The sequence below is a fragment of the Stegodyphus dumicola genome, chromosome 7 (assembly GCF_044657685.1).
Source record: "Stegodyphus dumicola isolate Sdum_Otavi_A_Nest chromosome 7, ASM4465768v1".
In the NCBI taxonomy this organism is placed as follows: Eukaryota; Metazoa; Arthropoda; class Arachnida; order Araneae; family Eresidae; genus Stegodyphus; species Stegodyphus dumicola.
The window spans coordinates 36,201,629-36,224,498 of NC_140774.1; the positions used below are offsets into that span (position 1 = coordinate 36,201,629).

The 22,870-nt window shown below is 32.5% G+C and overlaps 1 long non-coding RNA gene across 2 annotated transcripts in view; it reads right to left on the minus strand.

Annotated features, from left to right (window-relative positions):
• Window positions 1-1,185: 1,185 nt before the first annotated feature.
• Window positions 1,186-22,870, minus strand: part of LOC146996155 (uncharacterized) — an 88,560-nt gene continuing 66,875 nt past the window's right edge. For both annotated transcript variants that reach the window (XR_015041966.1, XR_015041967.1), the window contains 2 exons: window positions 5,700-5,757; window positions 1,186-1,619 (listed from right to left, as the gene is read on the minus strand). This is a non-coding gene — a long non-coding RNA (uncharacterized LOC146996155). The remainder of the gene's footprint in view (window positions 1,620-5,699; window positions 5,758-22,870) is intronic.

The window sequence follows — 22,870 nt, forward strand, 5'->3', positions numbered from 1 at the left end:
ATATGTATAAAGAGGAAAGTCCGTTTGTCTCTAGTAACATAGCCACTGCTATAGCTATAGTCACCAAACTTTCTACAATTCTTTTATGGGTCCTGAAAAATGTCGACGTCCACGTTTTTAAAAAATGCTAAATTAAGAGATATTAATTAAAAACTCAGAAAAACGATCATTTTCGCCCTCATTTTTTAGAGCAACAGTCTCGCAAGCTGGAGATGAAAATCAGCTTTATTTCGAAAGTTGTTGCCACTGCTCGCTTTCAAATCGCAGTTTAATAAAAAAAATTCGCATGTTTTACAAAATCTATACGTGTAAAGAAGAATGTGTGTTTGCGTTACTTATTTCTGATCAATTATGATAAATTTTTTGCCACATTGACTAGACTAAAATTGAATATAGGTGAAATATCGGATGGAACTTGAGCTTTTACGACCATTTGATTAGAAAGACGATAATTAAAAACTGCATGCCATTGTTGCTGATATGAGAGAGAATTAGCTTATTTTTCTATCGAAATTTTTTATGTGGGTTCCATATCGCATCGGGAAACATTTATGACTATGAATCTTATTTTTTGCATCGTTATTAGAGAAGGATTACAGCGGTATCGTTCTCTATGTTAGATGCAGTACTCTCGATTTAATTTAAATGGCATCGGGTACTTCCGCTAACTGAAATATAAACGGACACTTTCTAAATATTGATTTCCTAACTGCGAAAGAGATAAGCGAATTCTCATGATATAATCTTCAAAGAAGGCATGTCGCTCTTCTACTGCATGTTATTGAAGCAACCAGTTCCAAATGTTACTTCTTAGTTAAAGGCAGATTACACCATTGGATTTTTAAAGTCAAGATGAAAGGGGAAATGGCAGTTCTTTAGTCCCTCCACATGAAGAATATAACGACTTACTTGTGAAATAGGTCTGGATGATCATGGCAAAGCACACCAGGGCTATCTGCTTAAGGAGAGGGATATCTCTGTGGAGGACTTGCTAAGGGAAACTGGCTCCTATACACGTTACACATGGGAAAAACCGTGAAAACGTCCATCCAGCGAGCCCCGTTTGCCTGGAATTGAACCCAGGTAGGAACTACCAGTGTTCAACGACTAACTCCTCGGTCGCTGGTAAGCTCTTTTGAAACAAAAATATAAACAATGTTTCGAAGGCAAGTAATAGGGCAGCAATACGGTTAAAAGTCAATTTATTTTAATCTTTACAGTCTCAAGTGTTTACATTCTTTTCTCAGTTTACTTATTAACAAGCTAATAATTTCATACGTTTTCTGTAAAATAATAGCATACATCATAGGAAAAAAGAGCTGGTACAACATTCACTCAACAGTCTAATTTTAGACAGACTGGAGACAAGATATACAAGATCACATAAGAATTCTATTTGTAAAATAATCTAAACATAGGGCTTGAACAAAAGCAGATCAGGCCCGTTTTTATAATATACACTAAAATACATCTTTATTAAAATCGTTACATAAAATTTTTATTTACAATATATAGTACTCCACACACAAAACAGTACACGAGCGAAGGTCAATCTTGCTGTCTTGAATACAAATATTAAATGCATGTCGGATGGACGAGAATGATTAACCCATTGTAATCTGTAATAAAGAAACATGCGTTTTTGAGGAGTCATAATTATACGAGTAAAATTTATAAGAGTAATTAAAACAAATTATAAAAATACATGATTAAAGTCATAATTATACGAGTAAAATTTATAAGAGTAAAACAAATTATAAGAATACATGATTAAAGAAAAATGATTTTATCATTAACAGAATCGGCTTTTTTTTTTTTTTGTGTGTGTGTGTAAATTTAACTGGATAAGAATTACTAAACCAAAGCGCACTTCGTTTCTATAAGTTTTTGTTGTACCTTATGATATGCAATGCTTGAAATAGTTGATTTACATATTTCGCTTTTATTTAAGGTTAATTTTACATGAAGACTTTCATTTTTGCTTTTTAAAGCTATCAAAATATTACAATTATGCTTAAAAACGTAAAAAGAATAGAATTTTATCTAGAAGTAAATTTTCACAGGAATTGCTTTTATTGGAATTTTATTTAAAACCTTACTAAGTACTTCATTTATTAGGAAGTACTTACGTTATATAAATGCTTGAAATTATTCGATAGCGTGATTTTGTTTAAAATATCTTTATTTAATATTGATGAATTAAAATTTTCCCTACTATAGACCCTCCGTTCTCAGTCTCAGTACTTCTATCTACTTCGATCTAATGACATTGCAAATTTCTTCTAATCAAAATGCAAAACGAATTTAAGCCGACTGAAAACTATAAAAGTTTTGTTGGAAAGTCTAATTTAGTTGAATTAACTTAATATGTAGGAATTTCAATCAGCAGATGTCAGTTTTTTTACTTACGGGCTTATTTTTATTACGTGCTCCCTTAGTCACTACACGGAAATATAGGGATGCTCCGTGGAGGTATTTTAAGGAGAGCTGGCTCGTATACACGTTACACATGTGAAAAATCACGAAATCGCCCATTTAGCCACCTCGTTCGTGGGATTCGAACCTCAGACCGAATTGCCGGTGTTCAGCAACTCCGCCGTTGCTGGGCCAGATATCACTTTAAATTCAGAATTTTCATAAGGAACTAAGTTATAAGATGCTTTATAGAAAATCTTAAAGAAATAACTAAGTTTACCTTTAAATTCACTATTATTATCATTATCATAATGATCAAGAATTATAATTATACAGATTAATTTTTAATATTCAGCGAATGAGAATTTAGACTGCAGTGCAAAATAAACGTATTTGAACAATAACGGTCAATTTCATTGGTTAACTTCAGAAACGAATTTTCCTGCCTGCAGTTAAAATTGAAACCAAAGAATTGTACAATGAATTTCTCACGCTGTTTTGCTAACTTCTTTAATCTGCTTTTCACTAAATTACTCTCATCGTTCTGATAATATCCGACATTTAAATAATTAGTATATTTTTGCACATATCTATTAAATTTAATACAATTTTTAGAAATGAGGGAATTTTTAAAGCATGAATTTACGCATTGGGTGTTTTCAAGCATGAATTTATGTATTAAACTCCTGCTCAAAATTTAGCACTGCAGAATAAATCGCACGAGTTTTTATGTATTTTTCATGTGTTATGTTATGTTATATTACATATTGTATCAAATAACTTTTACTCCAAATGGACTAGAGTAAGAGTTCTAGAAACTACCTTGGGCTTTTTTTTTTCGATCCCGCGTGATACTTAATTAGTTAACTGGAAAAATATGAAACTAGTTATCGAAAAACAAACAAAAATAACTGAAAGTCCTATAGAAGCATAAATATTCAATTTCCTACCCCAAAATATTTGAGAAACTGGTTGCCTTTACTTTCACTGTCTGACGTGTTAGGAAATAAAATAGGTCCATACCCACACACCGCATAAAAATGTCACCGCATGTTCTTTTAGCTTAAAATGTCAAATTTCGGAACATAAAGCCTTTCTTTATGAATTACGAACATCACAGGGCTCCAGAAATGAAGAAAGTTATTGAAAGACTGCGAAACTTCAGCAGCAAGCATGACTTTTTCTAAACATTAAAAAATTCCTTTTCACCAGAAATTTATGTGCTTTTTTCCCCTTTCCTTATTTTCTTTCGAGAAAACTTCTATAAATACGCAGCAGTGTTCTATCTATTGCTTTAAAAGCGCCATTTTGCATGGAAACAAAATTGTTAAATAGCGGATGATAATTGCCACTTTCAAAAATACAGTTGCAATTAAAAATCTTTCCAAGCAGGTGATTGTTTTTATAGCAAAGCAAGTCATCTAAAAAATGTGCGAACAGCCTCTGTATACTATATTAAGGATTATATATATATGCAATAAAAATAAACTTAGAAGTGATGACGAGCAGAAATTTTGATGGCGTAGAAGTGTTGATCCATAATGAATACGAAATATGAGGCGAAGGCGGATTAAATATTTATTTTTTATTACAGCAAACATGTTGCGGCCACAAACAAGTTCGCACATTAAATGTGCCTATTCCAAAAACTTACATTTTAGATAAATTTGCAATAAGATAGAAGGAGCAGACGGATAGCAGTCCAGCTAGGCCAAAACGTAGAAAGCAAGTGCGTTATGTTCAGGGTGAAATCTTAATTCATACTGAGTTAGTTTTGGTTCTCAACGCATTTTGATAGAATAGTTAATATTAGTATAAAATTACTATTGGCTGTTAAGAGTTTTAGTTCTATTTACATCACCAGAATTATGTAAGAGTCATACGACATGGATTAATCTAAAAATGACGCAGTGCAGAGAGAGGTTACTACTTTTAGAATTGAGAAAGGAAATTTACGTTGCTAATTTAATCTTTTATATAGTCTTTATTTTTCTTACACACACATATATATTAAAAATTTCCATTTCCCCATTATACTATCACAAATTTAAAATAATCTTTTTTGCTATTGCCAGCTTCGAAGTTGGCAATAGTTAAGGTTTAGTAGGATTTTAATTTGAAGCAATTTGAACTTGAAAACTAATTGAACTTTGATATGAATTTTTGTTTTGAAATTTTCATGCAATACATTTTGTTTATTACATAAGTTATGTTTTTACAAATTTTGTATTCCAAATTAAACATTTAGTAAATTCCTGGTAGTTGGTGAGCAAAGAGTATCTAAAAACATGCGTAAATTGATTTATAAATATCATCCGTAAACTATTCATAAAATTTTCACAGTTTATGCGTTTCATAAATTACGAGTCTCCCTACAAATAAGCGTAATAGTTTAAGTTTCATGAGCATTTATTACTTTAAATTCTTATTAGTAATATCTATATACTACTAAATATCCTTAATAAGTTACTAAGGTAAATTCTATAAACTATTTTCAACGTGCATATGTACAAAACTGTGCCTAAATAAATTAAATAAACACTCAAGTTTTTATATAGTTATAAATGCCAAAAAGCAGACATGTGATTAAATAGCTATTAAACAAATATAATGATTTCGTTTTGTGAATTACCAATGAAGACGTCTTGAACTTAATTGAATGAAATTATTTCTATCGAAGAAAACAAAGAACAATTGAGTGGAATGCTCTAAATTAATAAGTTTTTATTTAGAATGTGAGCTATGCTTCTAGAATTGGGCGTTTGGAGTATTAAAGACAGTAGAAATATTAGTTTCAATAGATATAGTGAAGATTTGTATAATGACGGATGCAAAGAAGAAGCCTTATTTGATAGAGCATTTTATTTTTAACAAAGCATTTTATTCGATTACGATATCATGATGTAAGAACAGATTGTGACTAAAGATTTAAGCAAGTCGTAGATAACAGACTTCAGTTTGATAATTTACTCGAGAATTATTGACTTTTAAAAGAGACTTCCAAGAACCGGAAATTATACATGTGCATGGGAACTTTGCAACTTCTACTTCTGAATTTATGTTATAATGCACTAAGAATATTTAGGTAAACCTCTTAAATATTCTGACTGTCCATCAAAAGTTATGTTTCTAAGATGCAAATTTTACATACAAATATTTTTCTTCCGTTTCTTTAATTCTAAAGATATTATTTACAAATTAAAAGACAATAGTAAAGAGGAAAGTTTTAAATTTATTGACAGACACCATCAATAAAAATACCATAAATAATGCCTTATACTTACTTTGCACAGTACTACCCCGCCATTCAACAGACATGTCGTTAAGCTCTACATCGTTTCGCTGAAAAACGAAAAACAGAATTAGTAAAATAAAAAAAAACTGAAAGATGTCAGATTTTAACGGTCGTCCAAAAGGGTTTTTAAAGTCTTTTCGTAAGGCTCTCGCTGAGCTCGCAGTCTAGTAGACTGCTGTTGCACCCACTTCTGCTAATCCATTTCTTTGTGTTTTTAGCTTTATTATTAAACATCATTTTCTTCGCACTTACGCCATACAAAATTCAAAAGCAAAATTACAAAAATTTTAAAAGCAGCATAGCAGTGAATAGTTTAGAATTCCCGATGCAGCGTTAAGTGTTATTTTCTATTTTTTTTTTTTTTTTTTTTTCAGTATTTTCCGAGTTAATCATATCAATGTTCAGTTATCATACTAAGATTATTTTAAAAACTTGTCTGCCTTTTTTATCAACTCTTTGTGTGTTTATTAAATGTCACATAACGCCAAATAAAATTCGAATCAACAGCAAAATTACAAAACATTTAAAATCAGCATATCTTTAGAACTGCCAACTGACAGTCTCGCGCGCTGGAGATAAAATTGTGTTATTCCGAACAGGGTTGACGCTGCTGGCTTTTTTACAATATGAAATAGATAATAAAACAAATTTGAAATTCAGACTGCCAGGTGTCCATGTTCGGGTGGAGGCTTACATTATTCATAATTTGATAGCTCTAGGTAACGTTTTTCCACAATGCGAGAAACATGCATACATTCATGCCAATTCTTTATTATTTAATTTCTATAAATATAATACAAGATCATAAAATTTGAAAAGCGATTCCTCGTTTACAATAGTTCAACATAAAATACCATTTCCAGACTAATATCCCATTCGGAACTAGCATACCTTTTGGGGTAATTAATAAAACATGCCATTAATATCAGTGTCCCTCTCCTTGATAAATTTCAACTACTAATTTTTTAATGCCTTTAAAGGAAAGCTTTCTAAGGGAAGCTAGATCTTATTCACATTATATACACAAAACCCTCAAAACCAGGGGTGGACAGCCAGTTTACAGAAGAAAAAAATTAGGATAAACTACTATTGAGCGTTCGTAACCAATCTGCCACCAATTGGCCAGGATAGAGGATGAACTATCTATGTGGTACATAAAATTTCAGTCACGATCCGCTTCGGAGTTAGCACTTCGAGGATCTTCAAAATTTTCTATTAACAGTACTAATTTTTGTGTCAGCACATATTATGAGCTGTTTTAGCTGTATGAAACTTGACTTTTAATTGCTAAATGTTATTAAATAGGTGAATGTAAAATTAATAAGTTTTCAAAAAGTGTATATTTAATAATGACCGATTAAATATTGGTTTACACGGCTAGAAGCTTGTTTCACTCGTAAGACGACTTATTATTTCGAACATAAAATAATTATTCTGTAGGATAGCACTTGCAAAATATTTGACCAGTTTAAAAGAAAACTGTTTGCTCATTTTAAGGAACTTCAGCTAATAAAAAATAAGTAACCGCAGACAGGCACTGCCTAATAATAGGGATTAATGAAATTAATATTTTACAAGTAACGTAAACCCTACATACCTCGGAAATTTGTTTCTGAAAGCAATGTGAAAAATATATAAAACAAGTTATTGTTTGTGACAGCGCTACGGTCCTCCAGTTCTGACTGTTGCTTTGCCATTCAAGCCATTTTATTTAACATTTCACACACGCGGAGATTGTCTTATTTTCTGAATGCTAACAGTTGTTTAATCAGTTACGATAAAGGACATTAGAATCTACCTTTGTGAAGTGCTTTCTAAAGCAAATGGCACGCATTTCCTTGCACTTGAAAAAAAAAAAAAATAACCGCAGCAACATTCAGGAAGTCGACCAATTTATGAGATTCAAATCAGAGTTGAATTTGTCAGTGTTCAGCTGTCTTAGCCATTTCTCCATTAGTAGATCGACAGGATCTGAGGTAAATCGTGGAAGGTATTCCAAGAGAAATTGGCTCAATTTTATGTTAGGAATAGGGGAGTCACAAAAACGCCCATGTAGCCAGATCGTTTACCTAGAACCGAACCCAAGGCCGAATTACCAGCTTCAGCGACTTTAACGCTCTGCCGCTTGTGGACAATTTGAGAAGCCTGAGCTTGAATATTTTTCGGTTAGTTGGTTTCTTCATTACTATAATGCGAGAGTTTGTTAATACGCTTAAATGTGGTTAAATAACATTAAGACAACGCAAACAAGAGTTCTTTCCAAATGAATGGAAGTCTTCAAAGAGAGCAATCGTCTTATTACATTTCATGGAAATTCCGAGAAACAAGTCCGTTCATTTAAATCGAAGTCTCACTAGTCATGTCCAATGGTCTACAAAATCTCTGTTTAGCATAATAGTGAGACAGACAGCCACCAATATGCTGTCAGATTGCAAGTGCATTGAAGGCCGCAGATGGTTATCTGAAACTGTGGAAGTTTGGGATTTTAAACATCAAGTAAGCTTATAAGAACTGATTGAAAATTTTCTTCTCCATCTTTATGGATGCTAGACATGGAAGCTTTATGCTTGGTTTTGGGAAAAGCATGCAACTGACCAATCTGGAGACTTCCAGTCACCTGACCAATCTATTACTTCCGGGAAATACATTTGCATTTAGTATGTTTCGTCGTAGCGAATGAGGAAGAAATCTGATAGTGCGGCAGAGGTAGGATTTAAAATTGATTTAAGCTTGGGAAAAGCTTGAAATGCTAAGACATGCGCATTGTGGTGAAGCTCTTAGACGTGCTCGAGAATTTCAGAGGTGGACGGAGCTCAAAGACTGTCATATACAAGTGATCGAGTACATTCTGGCATGACGTCAATAGCAGTTATAGATGACAGTATTAACTCATGAGCAGACCATAAATTATTACGAAAATAATTAAAAAATAAGTGCTAATAAATATAAAACAATCCGTTTTCTGTTTCGTATTCATAAAAATATATGTATACGGCCAGGCATTTTATTCTACATAAAGAAGCAGTAGGTTTAAAACTTTATTAGATCTTGCTCGTTAAGAAGAGGTGTAAAATTTGGAAATAAAGCGATACCTGTCGTCGTTCATTGATTTTACAGGTAAGAGCAAACTGTCTTCACTGTTAAAAGGGTACTTACTTTTCAATAAATCACACTAATATTTAATAAAAGCTTGTCTTTTAACCATATATTAAGTTTACTCGTAATATAAATCGCGTTTATTAATGGATTGCTATGGTGTTTCTAACGAAACCTATGCTCATTCTGCTTTTCTTTTGTGATTTGAAGTTAAATTTAATATTCCGAATTACTTTCTACATGCAAAAGAATCCTATTCTGCTTTATAAGGTAATGTGCGTTCTGTGTCCACACATCTAGATATAGTTTCACTAAAATTCTAGCTGGCTTTCCCCTCAGATAATTGTTTAGTTATAATTCAAACTATTTTTCGTGTCGTGGACTTTTCACGTTACACCAGAATACGGATAGAAATTGTCTGTTACTTAGAGTGATTCGAATTTAGAAAGAAGCAAGTTCTCTATTTTAATGATTTTAGGAGATCGAGATTCTAGAATTCGGAGCAGATTCAATTTCCACTTCCTAAAATTTTGAAATCAAGGAAATTGAATTTTATGTCATGTCTAGGTTTCTATTACAAACTAGATGCAGCAAAGTAATTTTCCTAAAAATGGCACCGCCTACCGAAAATGGCCTCGAAAATGGATACATTGATCCAATTAACTTCAGACACGGAAGTTTGACCAGCTGCCTTAAGAGGAAAATCTGTCATCAAAGAACGGAACAAAAACGTTTGTCCCCTTCGGCGTTTCCTCCTGCACAATATAACCATCGTAAAGTAGTTCTATAGTGTATTGTCCGGCAAAAGAGGCAACAAGAATGCATGATTAATAATTAACTTTTGTTATTAGGCGCGTAAATTTGTTTAAATTTCCTGGCGGGAATAGCTTTTTTTTTATCATTAATTATCAATTAGATCGAATTTTATGGTTTTCTGGCACCAATTATTAGATAATTTAAATAAGCTTCTTAATATGTAGTTCAGGCTTCTGCAACTGCAATCTGTATGTGTGGAATGGGTTTTATTTAAAAATCTTTAATCTGTAGCTTAGTTTTGTGGAAACGTTTTTAAGAGACTGCTTGATTGTTATTATTGGGTTACAGGGGAAGATCAGTGAACGTATTTTATTTCAGAAAAGTAATGAAAACACTCGGCTAATCTTATTTTCCTTTCATTGGAAACCGTCGATATCAAAAACGTGTTTCAAAAGGTAATAAAGTCTCTGAATCTAAATAACATCATGATTTATGTTGCTCGAAGTTTTGTTCATAACATTTATTGAATTTCTATCATATTAACCTTTCTTAAAGGAAAAGCGTATTTCATTTGTCATAAGAATTTTATTGGGATTTACTTCTTTAAAAATAGAATCGAATTTGTTGGCTGTATGCCCTAAAAGTCAGTTTAATATTCAATAAATAATCATGATATATAATTGAGTTGTTTTTCTTACTTAGAAAACGTAACTAACTGAATTTTTTAATTTATGAAAACAAAACCGACTATGATGCTCCTGTGGCCTGGTGCTCTGTCTTCAATCTCGATTACTATCACCTTATTCAGATTACAAACCAGCTAATATTTCTATAATAAAACTTTCTATACACGGGAAAATTTGCAATAATTAAAATGGCGTTATTGGAGTAATCCAAGAAAAGCAGCGTAATTTATTGTTTCTTACAAGCGAAATTGTCCCAAAGTGGATGAATTTTAGAGATAGTTCAATAAAGCAGACTGTGGCGAATTTCCATTATCAATAAAGTACGCGAGATTTATATTTTCACAACTGACTCAGTTTTGCGCAGTGGCATGCATAAATAAAGCTTTATGAAATTTCTGCATCAAAAGCAAAACGAAAAGTAAAGAAAAGACGGTGAAGAAAATAAAAAATATATACATTACGATTGAATATATGCATACATGCACGAACTACGAGTATAATAGAATAGTTATGTAAATTGCATTTGCCAGCTTGGCACAGTGGAAGTATTTTTGTTTGTTTATACACGTAAATGAAGCGTATCAGAAAAAGCATTTTGAGTTCTTAAAGAATTAGAGATAAATACAATGATTACAAATACCCGAAAAGATTAATCAGAAACAGACAGTTGATATTTTAAACTGAAATCCTCTATCAGGACATTTCTTTGATTGTACGAAAAAAATTCGAGCATGTTTCTATACAGAAGATGCATGTCTCCATTGCTGCTTCCATGGAAAATCGCCTTTGGGGTCAACTTGTCGCACGCAACAATTGGATATTTTTTGTAAAATCTGCAGAAATGTGGAGCGAATGAATGCAGGGACCTATATCTCGATAAGAGTGATATATGTGGGGTTGCTGTACAAGAGTAAACCCAAAAATCAAAGTTCTGACTCAAATTCAAAGAAAAAAAAAGAGTTTTGCATGAGCAGCATATCATTTTTCTTGGTTGGAAATTAAATGATAAAGGGTAATTTTGCCTGACGAATCATCTTTTGCAGTCCTTTATTGATTATGTAGGCAACAGAATATTTGACAAAATGATTAGTCCAACCTGTCAGAAAAAAAAAAAAAAGATAAATTTCCAGCTATTGGATAAGTGAAGACATTTTTTGCTTTTCTTGATATCAGCAATTTGCTTCCTCATAATTGGGCTATCACTATTCTGCGAAACCGTTGACTTTTGCTACAAAACATTTTCTGTCTTCAGTGGTTTTATTTCAGCCCGCTAGCGGTTGAGCGTGAAAGTCTATTAAATTTCGATTAAAGGCTTTTATTCAAGAAACGAGTTCCAGCATTCCAAAAGGAGATTACTGTGCATCTATGAAGTCAACGCTTAAGTGAGTTGTCGATGGCTATATGGTGGGTAAGGAAGAATAAGAATGAGAATGAGAATTTTATGCGAAAGTCTTTCGCGTTAAATTTTCAGGCATTTACTATATAGTCAGGTAAATTATATGAAATGACATTTATTAACTAGTTTTTAACCAAACTATAAAAAGGCTTAAATTTTTAGCATTTATGAGAGCCGCATATAAAATTCGTTTAACGCTTACATTAATTTAGGCTATGACAAACAAAAATTTGCCCTTTTAGTTCAAACGGTTTAACTAACAAGGTATCCCTCCTCTTAGGCAGGCAGCCCTCATGGGCTTTGCCATAATCAAATGAACCAAACCTCTTAAACTGTTGTTTTCAAAGTGGCAAAAATACTTTTGATGTGACCAAAACAACTTTATTTCCAAGTACAATAAATACATATGATGAAACACTCAAAGGATATCCAAGTAAAAAAGGATGCATTTATGAGAAATATTTTGAGACTAATTGTCGACAAAATTACACATCGTATTTAAAAGTTATATTCTTATTAAGTTACACATCGAAGACTGCATTGATAGTCACTGATGCTTATAATGCATTTTCTCCTTTCTTACTACGTGCCTTCGTGGCGTAATTGGAAGCACGGCCGGCTAGCAATCGGAAGGCCCGGAATTTGGATTCCGGTGAGGGTACTGCAGATTTTTCATGTTTCCAGCTCTGAAATAAATCTAATGACAAGTGGCGGCCGGAAATAAACTGATGGTGTACGACAATTTATCACCGTCAATGTCTAGAAATTGAGCGATTGCTTCCTAGTCGCCCTTTAAATAGTGGGGGTATAAGGCATTTTCTCCCCTCTTACCACGGGCTTTCCTGGTGTAATTGGAAAGTATGTCGAGTTAGTAATTGGAAAATTCGTAGTTCGAAATCTTGACGAGCGCATTATAAATCTTTCACGGCTTCTACTCTAAAATGTAACTAAACACTCTACAGTTTTGGTAAAATTGCACATTAACTGCATTTCAGCAATCGAGGACGAAATTCAAAATGAATTCATGAGAGCTTATTGATCTTATATATTTGGTTACTGATGATCCTCGTCTTCTGAAAAGAAGTTTGCTTGTCATTTCGTTAAGAAGCCAAGAACGGTCATTTCACCTCTGAGAACCAAATTTCTTACGGAATTTCCTGGCTTTAATCTTTTATCCAATGATGAGCGTCAGAAATGGATAAATATTTAGCTATCTCAAACATTCTACTTCAAATTACTAGTTTCTGAAACACATTCTAATAAAATAAAATCAAAAGATTTCTTAGAATAGTGCACTTCATGTAGAAATAATAAAAAAGTTAAAAAATAATTTTATAGTGTTTTTATTTCTGCAAATCCTTTTATTAACATCCTCTCCTAAGACTACTTTGCATTGCATATTTCTGAAAATGCTCTGTGAAGTTAAAATAAATTGACCATGGAAAGCAACCATTTATCTTTGTTTTATGCTCAATTACATTTCTTCGCGTTTACTCTTCCCATTTCTTTTGCATGAGAGAACTTAAACTACATTAATTTTGTTTTGATAGGTCGAATTATCTGCAAATAATGACATAGATCATATTATTTCAAGTCACTTAGCGTGTTCAAAGGTACAAGATAGAGTCATAATACTACAGCGTATTTTGATAGAAAATAATTTTAAAACTAGACTTTAAAAAATGAACTGCAGACGGAGAATTTAAGCAAAATATATATACCATATTTAGTCTTTACTTGGTCTTTGCTTTGGCAATGGTTGGTTTTAGGTATACTTCCAACCACAAAAATGTTCCAAGTATTGCAAAGATTCATGTCTTGGTATTTTTAAATTTAAAGATAAGTTTTGGAAAAATTATGAAATCTAAATTTTTATACGTTACTCCGGTCCCTATATTTCATATTTGCTACAAGAAAAGGAAAAAACTTGACTCCCATACTGCAAAAGACGACCAAGTAATTTAACTTCAAAATTTGAGATTTTTTACTCTTATTCAATTTTGCATTGAGGGATCCGTTAATAAATAATTCGATGTTGATCGCCCCCCCCTTAAATGCCATTCAGTGACGTTTCGCGATTTACTTGTGCCTTTAATTTATATGCCGAATGGGCTATTAATCTCGAAACGGGATTTCGCGGCGTATCACTTTATATGTCTGAATCAGTTTTCAAAAATAGGTGCCACCGAATATTATTGCTTTTAATTATATTTAAAAAAATAAAATAATGAAGCGTTTTCATGAATGTATGCATGTTTGTCGCATTCTCAAAAACAACAGTACCTAGGCTCATCACATTTTGAATAACATAGTCCCCCCGAACATGTGCTCATGAAAGCCTCGATTTTGAATTTCATATTACATATTTCGTAAAACTAATGAATTTTTAACACACTCAAAGATTTGAAAAGGAGCAGTGGCAACACTGTGCAGATTAAAACTTTGTTATCTCTATGGCGCGAGACAATTTCCGAAATTCTAAAGATACGCTGTTTCGAAATATTTTGCGATTTTGTTGTTTAATTGAATTTTACTGTGATGTAAAGTGACAATATGATATTTAACTAATAAATTAAACACTCAAAACTTTAATAATAAAGACAAGATGGTTTGCAGGCCATCTTGGCCATTGAAAAACTGTACATCGATACGATAAACTGAGAAAAGACTGAAAAATAGAAAAATGTATACCAATAGTTAATACCTCATCGGCAATTCTAAATACATGCCGCTAAAATTTTTGTAATTTTTCTGCTGAATTTTATATGGCTTAAGTGCGAAGCTAAAAAGACAGAAATGGGTTAGCAGAAGTGAGTGCAACAGCAGACTGGTAGACTGCTAGCCCAGCGATAGCGCAGAAAAACCTCTTTTGGGCCACCGCCAAAATCAAAGGTTTTTAAGATATTTAATCTTTGTTTAACATAACTAATTTCTGTACAACTTATAAATATAATCCGTATTTAATACCAAATATTTCTATCAATGTTGTGTCGTATGGGAATCACGAACGGTTGCGAAACTGAAGAGCAGGTAAAGATTGGTGGATTCGTAGTAGTGCCTCAGCTAACCCTGCTCTACATTTTCAAATGCCAGCATAAAAATATATAGTGCAGCATTTTTGAAATCATTTTGGATAAGGTTTTCCTAGAGTGCTACGGAAACGAAACAGAAAATCCACTTGATTTTTCATGTGCAGTAAATCAAAATGCCAATGACGCAGCCTTTTCGTGCACTGAACTTCACAGACAGCTGCCAGTATACCCATATAGTGAAGACAGATAAACTGTGCCAAACAGAAGAAAAAACTACGAAATAAAAATCCCTGAAAGATATTATCAAGGGAGAAAGCTTTCTTTTTTAATTTATTCAAAATTACGCACAAAAAAATAATGCTTTTTTTAAATAAAATGCTTTTTTTTTTGGTCAATCTATCATTTCAAGTTCAGTGTCATACTTTTCGTATTAAAAAGTAAATAATTTGGTACTTCCTTGCTAATAAAGCGCTTTGACGAAATTTGGCGACATTTAAAATTGGCGAAAATAGAAAACATTACGACAATCTTTAAAATAGGAAAAACCGTAATTAAATCATATGTGTAAGAGATTGCTGTATGCATAGAATTCTTACCATGCACACAAGAATCGGTTTCCGCTTAAAAATTTGCACACACTAAGCATGATATATATTAGACGCTAGATTACCGTTATTACCGAGTTTTTTTGTTTTTTTTTATTACTGTAGTCCAGTCAGTCAGTTCTGGCCACTAATCTTACGATTTTTCAGACCTACTGGTTTGGTTTTGGCTTATTTGGTTATGCCAAAGCACTCAAGGACTATTGTCTAAGGGAAGAGGCGTCTTTGTGGCGCACTTTCTAAGGAAAACTGGATCGTATACGTTTTACACATGTGAAAAATCGCGAAAACGCTCATGCAGCGAGTTCACTAAAATTCGAACCCAGGACCGGACTAACAGCGTTCAGCGAATTTACCACTCGGCCGCTGATGGGCCACAAACTGATTGAGGTGGCCTCCTTAAAAAAAAAATACCATACATTTTTACTTTTAAAATTCTGTACAACTATCAAATTTTCAATGCCCTGCAGAAAAATTAATGAAGTCCACAAGATTTAGGAATTTGAATCTATAATGATGATCAGCGACATCGAAATTTCTGATGTTTATGCCCACAGCTGAGTGTTTGAAAACCAAATCTTTTCAGCAAGATCTATGAACTTTTATCTTTGCAGGTGAAGCATTATGTAGATATCAAGTGCTTTAATATTACTAATAATTTATGCGTGTTATGTCACATGCTTTCCTTTAAATTAAACGTTTTATTATTTTTGAGCTGTATCATTTTAAGTGAGTCTTCCGAATTTTGAGAATGTACAATCTACACAAATTTTAAAAATACTGAAAGCTTTCAGATTTCATATTACGCCCAAACGAGCGGCGTTTCGTTTTCATTTACACGTATATACATGTTTCGAGAGCATCTGGACTAAAGCCCCTTTGGGCTAAATTTTATCTTTAGTATTTCTGATACAGCCTCTGGAAATAAAATTATTTTACCCCGTACAGTGTGTTGCCACTTCTCGTTTTGAAATCGTCGAGTTAAAGAAAAAAATTCATTAATGCTTAAATAGTATGAAATAGATAACAAAACAAATTCGAAATTGAAGATTCGGGCTTCAAGTTGCCCATATTCAGGTGGAGGATTAAGTTATTCAAAATTGGATGGCTCTACGTACCTTTTTTCATAATGCGAGAAACGTACATTCATGCAATTTTCATTATCTAATTTCTCTAACTACAATACAGGAGGATAATATATGGTGACAGTAATTTTAAACGTTATACAGCCATTTCTAGTGATTCAGCGCAAAATGCAGTTTCGAGCCTAATAGCCCTTCTCGTCTAATCCGCTTTGGGCTTACAAAAGGGCGCACATTCCTATGTTTACAGTTCTACTGGGCCGATTGATGAAATTGAACTTGCGTTTTACATGTCTCGAAAGCGCGACTTAAATTTGCATATTAAATTTATATACAGCATTGTCCTAGCATAAGCATTCTGACATAAAACCGCCTTTTTCTGAAATAACATATCTATACACGATCTATTCTGATTCTACGATTCGCGTTATGCTAAAGTGTTCACCATTCAGTTTTGGAGAAAAAAAAAAAAAAAGCACGAGTAATTTAAAACAAAATTAGCACTCAAACATTTAGTTCAGTGTTAACTGAATTTGATATACATTATTATCTTTTTTTTTACTAAACTTGTATAATTCTTTCTCAATTCGAAATTAAGTTCAATCCAAATAAAATTCGCAGCTATTTTCCGACTTGTTCTCAAAATGTGTATTTTAGTAATTTTTATAATTTTATAATTTTTATAAATTTATTTTTTTTTCGAAACCTTTTTTAAATTTTTGCCTATAAAAGTTTTGTAATCGTCTTAAAACAGATGTATAAAAGCTTACCTACAAAAAAAATGAGAGTTTTTTTTATTCAAAATTTCTCAAAATATGTGAATTTATATAATGGTGAGTTTTCAAATTTGGCATATTTGCTATAAGCGATAATAACACCAAATGTGGTTTAAGCACTTCGTTAAAATTTGAAATATATGGAAACGTTCCGCTTTTTTCCCTTCTCATATACCAGGGTTAAACAGGGACAGGGAAAAGTAGGCAGAGCACCAGAACTTAGTCAGCGACTTTTACAGGTATTGCTCCGCCGCACTACTGTATCCACTGGGCGTTCGGTTGGCCCGCATCAGAAGCCAGCCATATTTAGCCTGTTTCGGGCATTTGTAACATTTTTGAACTTGCATTATTTGTGTAAACTGTGGCATTTAAGGTATTTAAACAATCATGATAGCGTATTGACATATAGCTTCTCTTTTATATGAGAAAAGTTTCTTCATAATTAAGGAAATCTTTTGATTATGAAGATTGCCAGGGTTCTCTTGATTACCAGGGTTAAGCAGCGCTTTACTTTGAGGTCTGATATCAAACATCGGTAATAATTAAGTTTCCAAAGTTGTTGTAATAGAATTATGTGGCACTATAAGTGTCAGGTTCCAATTTTTATCCCCCTCCTCTAAAGTGAGGGAATTAAGCATATTAAAATGTATAGAACAAAAATATCGTTAAATTTTATTATGTTGAAACAAGTTAGCTTAATTTTTAGAGTAATGAGGTAATAAGTGTCAGATGATCTACTCGTGTCATGTGCACATTAAGCATATTACAACAGTTTTATCTCATGACAGAAACTGATCATTAGTTTCGGCTTTTCTTGAGAAAAAGTAAATGATCGTACACGTTGGCTAATTGAGCAGTCTACTGAGATATCCAATGACTCAGTACATCAGATGTGTCTCAGCCTAAAATTAAAGCAACATTTAGAAGAAATAGCTAATACAAAAGCAATAGAAAATAATTCTGGTGAAAAAATTCTAGCTTCAGCAGTTGTAGATGCAAAGACAATTTCCAGGCTTGTTAAAAAGACAGTTTGCTTGGACAAAAGTTTTCTTTCCATTTAAAGTCAGTGGCAGAGTAGAGGATTGAAAGACCGTAAAACGAACTTTACTCCAGTTCATGAAGTTAATTTGCCATCAAATTAAAGGTTATAGTTAAATGGAAATTACTACTATGAAAGAAGAAAGAACTCAAAACTGTTACTGATTGATGGTACATGAATCCATGAGTAACATGTGTGCTTACCACTGGATATGTGTGTGCGTGTATATACGTACATACACACGTACGGTCTTTAGACTAATACACAGAAGTCTTCAGAGTAGTTGATTAATATATATATTAGTCAATTATCCAATAAACATATTAAGAAGCAAATTCAAAAGAGTACAAATGCCTCAGAATAATTGAAAAAGGGTACATTTAACGGCAGTAAGGTAATTACCCTCGAAGACTATTTCAATACAATCAAATGAAGATGAGACTCTGAAACCACTAAAACAAAGCCGAAGAAACATAAGTCAAATAAGAAAAATTCAAGCCTAAATAAACAGCTCGTTAATAAAAAAATCAGGCAGGAGCTCACAACTCAGAAGTGTAAACCAAAAAGTCTAAAATGCAGTTTTTCCGAACTCTAAAGAATTCTGTTCTAGAATCAATTGAAATTAAAATTATGTTGCAGCTATAAAAAATATTAAGAAAAGTCTTAACTTTGTAATTTATCATAAGTCAGATTACATTTCTCAATTCCATATTATTCTAGTATGAAAAACTATGGTTGCTCTTCATTTTTAAAAATCAGGTGCCCCATTTCTAGGAAAATGTGTCCTAAACAAAATACACGATGTTTTTCCTTTTATCGGGAAATTATATCACTAAATTTCTTTCACTATATTGATTGATGCGTATCTCCACGGACTATTAAACGACACATGTTTCATTAAAATAGCTTTCATAAGTCTAAAATGTAACAAAATCTCTTAAAAGTGGCTTTTTATGTTTACTGCTATCATTTTATTGAATATCTTGCTACGCGGCTGCCTTAAACACGAGCATATTTTATGGTAAATTTGTATTTATAAAAATTAGGAAAATTCTCCATTCGCACTATTTTTGCAGTCTAAAAAGATAGCGATATTTTAAAGAGCAAATTATCTTTCTCATAAGAAGATAGTTGAATGTATACAATGATGTTGATGGCTTGTTCCATTTACCAATGTAACTTTTTGAAATATTCATTTCGTAATACTGTGAGCAAACAAAATTTTGTAAACTAAAAAATATTCATTACAAAGCTTCTGAAATTAGTTCAGTATCATTTAAAGAAAATGTGCTTCAGTGCTCAAAAGAAAATTATTTTCTTATATTCTTCCATAATCCTAATCGCATAAAGGCGGACATTCTGTCCATTTAAACAAGATATTTGAATGCTGAATACCCGTCTAACCTATTATATACAACGAAAAAATATTACTTGTTATAAATAATGCACTTGATAGCACAAAACTAACTTTTTTTTGAACATGCAACTAATTACTCAAAAACCCTAAGAATGTCGTCGTGGATATTTTTTAAGGATACCGAATCATATTTTTGTAATACATAGGAAAAACTATGAAACTCCATTCAGCTATCTCGTTTGCGAAAGCGAAATAGGGAAACATTAAGCAGTGTTTAATGATCCTAATCACTCCGCCGTTAATAAAGCGCTCGCTGACTCTGGAACGAATGTCGAATCAAGTAATAATTAACATACGACTATAGTACTTTCAAAATAGAGATGATTAAATTTATCTAGCTTTTCGACATGACAGTATGCGAAATGTGTGGTCAGTTGAGCAATGTTTTTTAATTCGCTCTGTATATTAACATACACGATCCCTTAAAGAAATTTTCTAAAACACAATTACATTATATCGCAATATCTGTGCAAAAGTAGTTTCATATTTTATCGAATATATGGCCAAGCGATCAGCATAAAATATCGCCACTTGGCATTGCTTTGCTAATAAATATTTAATAATAGAGATTGAACATCGGAGTTTTTTTTAACCATTCAGAAGGGCCGTTAGATTATTTTTGTGGACTCCTTGATATTTTTTTCTCACTAGAAGATGCCACCAATAATTTTCATAATTTTTAATTAGATAAATTATTCAAATCTTGTGTTCTATTTAGATGATTTTATTTTTGTTTTCCCAACAGCCGTATTTGAATGTTGTAAGTTAATAATACACTATCATTGCAAGTTCATTACAGTAACATTTTTTAACATTCCCCTCATAGATTAATAAAGAAGTTTCACATTATCCTCTTTTCCTTCAATTAAATTGTTTTCATGGGGCAAGAGACTACAAGTTAATGCATTTTTAACCAGTTATTATAACATATTTGAATTACATACTCATTTACTTTGAGTTCGGTTATCAGTGCAGATATTGCTCCTCTTCCCCAAGAAAAAAACATTAAAGGAAGTGACTCAATTGATCAATCCAGTTTACAGAAGAACTGTTATCTGTCATTTTTAATTCTGGTAACAAATTTTGTGAAGAGAGGAGTTGGAGACAAATGACTGGACATAAAAAAGTGCCAATACGAGTAGAGAAGTAGAGAAAATAGTCTTCAATTCGAGTACCTCTCAAAATCGCCTCGGTATGCAGAGAATTCTTTATGCCTTTTCAATGCATTTTAAGGCTGAACATTTTTAAATTTATGTATATTGAAGCAAAAATCATGTACGTTTCTAAACCGATACTTTTAAAATCAAAACGATTGCAAATATTAAAATTAGAGGAATTGTGACGAGACCAATCACTTTGTTACACCAGATCACGAGGTAATACTTTCACTAATATGGACACTTGAGGAATGACGTTTCAATATTACTGTGAAATAGAGCTATACTTTTCAGGCTCGACTTCGTATCCAAACTGCATTGTGTTAAGTTTCATTTTTCATTACATTTCTGCCACAGAATGAAAAGAAGTTATCGAATTTTGTCTTGCTTTATTATTCATGAACTCTTCTGTGATTACTTTGAATTCCTTTTGCAAAAAGAAATGAGCTTTAGAATTAGATATCGCAAAAGAATTCAGTCACGTAATAAACAGGAAATATCCAAAGTGCTTTCAGTTACTGAAAAATAACTGCATGTCTTTAATATTGAAACACCTAATCTGATTAATACTGACCTACCATAAATGTGAATACTCAGCAGTCATGCAGAGATTATTTATTACACTGCTGCTTGCATCTGCAAAGTAAAACTTCTCATGCTGTACGTGAGAGATAAATATTTCAGTTCTTGTTGATAATATTCAGAAGTTCCCTAGTTATGGAGGGAAAGTAAATTACAATGCGTAAATGTTTAATAAAATATTAATTCCAAAACCAGCACAGCATAAATAAATTTTAAGAAATAAAAATGTTTTTCTTCATTTAGTTATTTATTGTTTAAGTGAATGAGTCAAAGCCCATGACAGCAAGCACATAAAGGCCATGCTTCGAAAGGAAAGGATATTTTTTGTACAGGGCTTTTTAAAATTGAACAGCTGGTAGTTACTTTGCACGTGAGGAAACCAACGAAAGATTTGATGCCTTTATTCTATTCGACCGGTATTCAAACCAGAGTCGGTTTTCTTGTATTCTTGTGTTTTATCCAACTGGTCATCGGTGCATTCTCTTTTTAAGGCATCTTTCAAACAATGGAGGAAGATTTACGTATCAAAAATGTAACCCGTAAAGATATTAAGTGAAATTTCATACCAATCGGTTTTTACATGTTAATTATAAAACTGCAAAATCTAATGCTCAGTTTGCTTTCTGTTTATGAAGGTCTACCGTCAGTGATAATCGATAATTTCTTCAATTATCGTTAAAAGAAACCATCATGAAATAAATTACAATCCAAACTGTTAAATTAACCAAACGTATTGAATTGCTGCCGATTATGGAGAAAAATTATGTTTGCTTTATTTTTATGCAGCCTATTTGGAGCTTTACAAAATAAGTATGCTTCCATTTCTGCGTGTATTAGAAGAGAAATTATTAAAGATTTAATGAATAAGCAAGCGTTTCAATCTCAAAAGTTGTCTTTAAAAGTGTTATAAATATGTCTGAAAATGCAGGTGATCATGAAAACTTCCCCGATATCTGAAGCCACTAGCGGATTATCTGTTCAAGCAATGGCAATGAAATTTCATGTATTTAAACCTATGTCCTCGAGATTGTGATGATTTCACACAACAGAGCTCTCAAGATCACACTTACAGTGAATATATTTTGAAATTTTCTAATGGCAACAAAAACTTCTTCCCTGAACAAATTCATCATTGCACTGAAAAACCATGCACTGCGTTGGAATCATATGTACAAGAAAAATTGCCTACGCAAAATATTTTCAAGAAGATTATTGTAAAGAGCCACTAACGACACAGAAGAGAAAAGAGGAAAACTTCTTGAAATTACAAGTCTTGAACGTGCACAACATTTTAAGATAGTCCTCTTCGTGGCCAACGCGACCCCCCGACCTCGATGGATTTCTGGTACTCTCCAAAATCCAAGGTATACACACCAAACTCGCAAGATCTGTCAGACCTGAAAGATACCTTAAAATGGGAAGCTGTACAGATTTCTCCTGCATAGTTACATTCGTCATTGTTGTCAACAATCTCCCCCGAGAAGCTGGCCATGTTGAAAACTTACGAAATTCCAATAAAAGTTTACCCTCTACTCATTT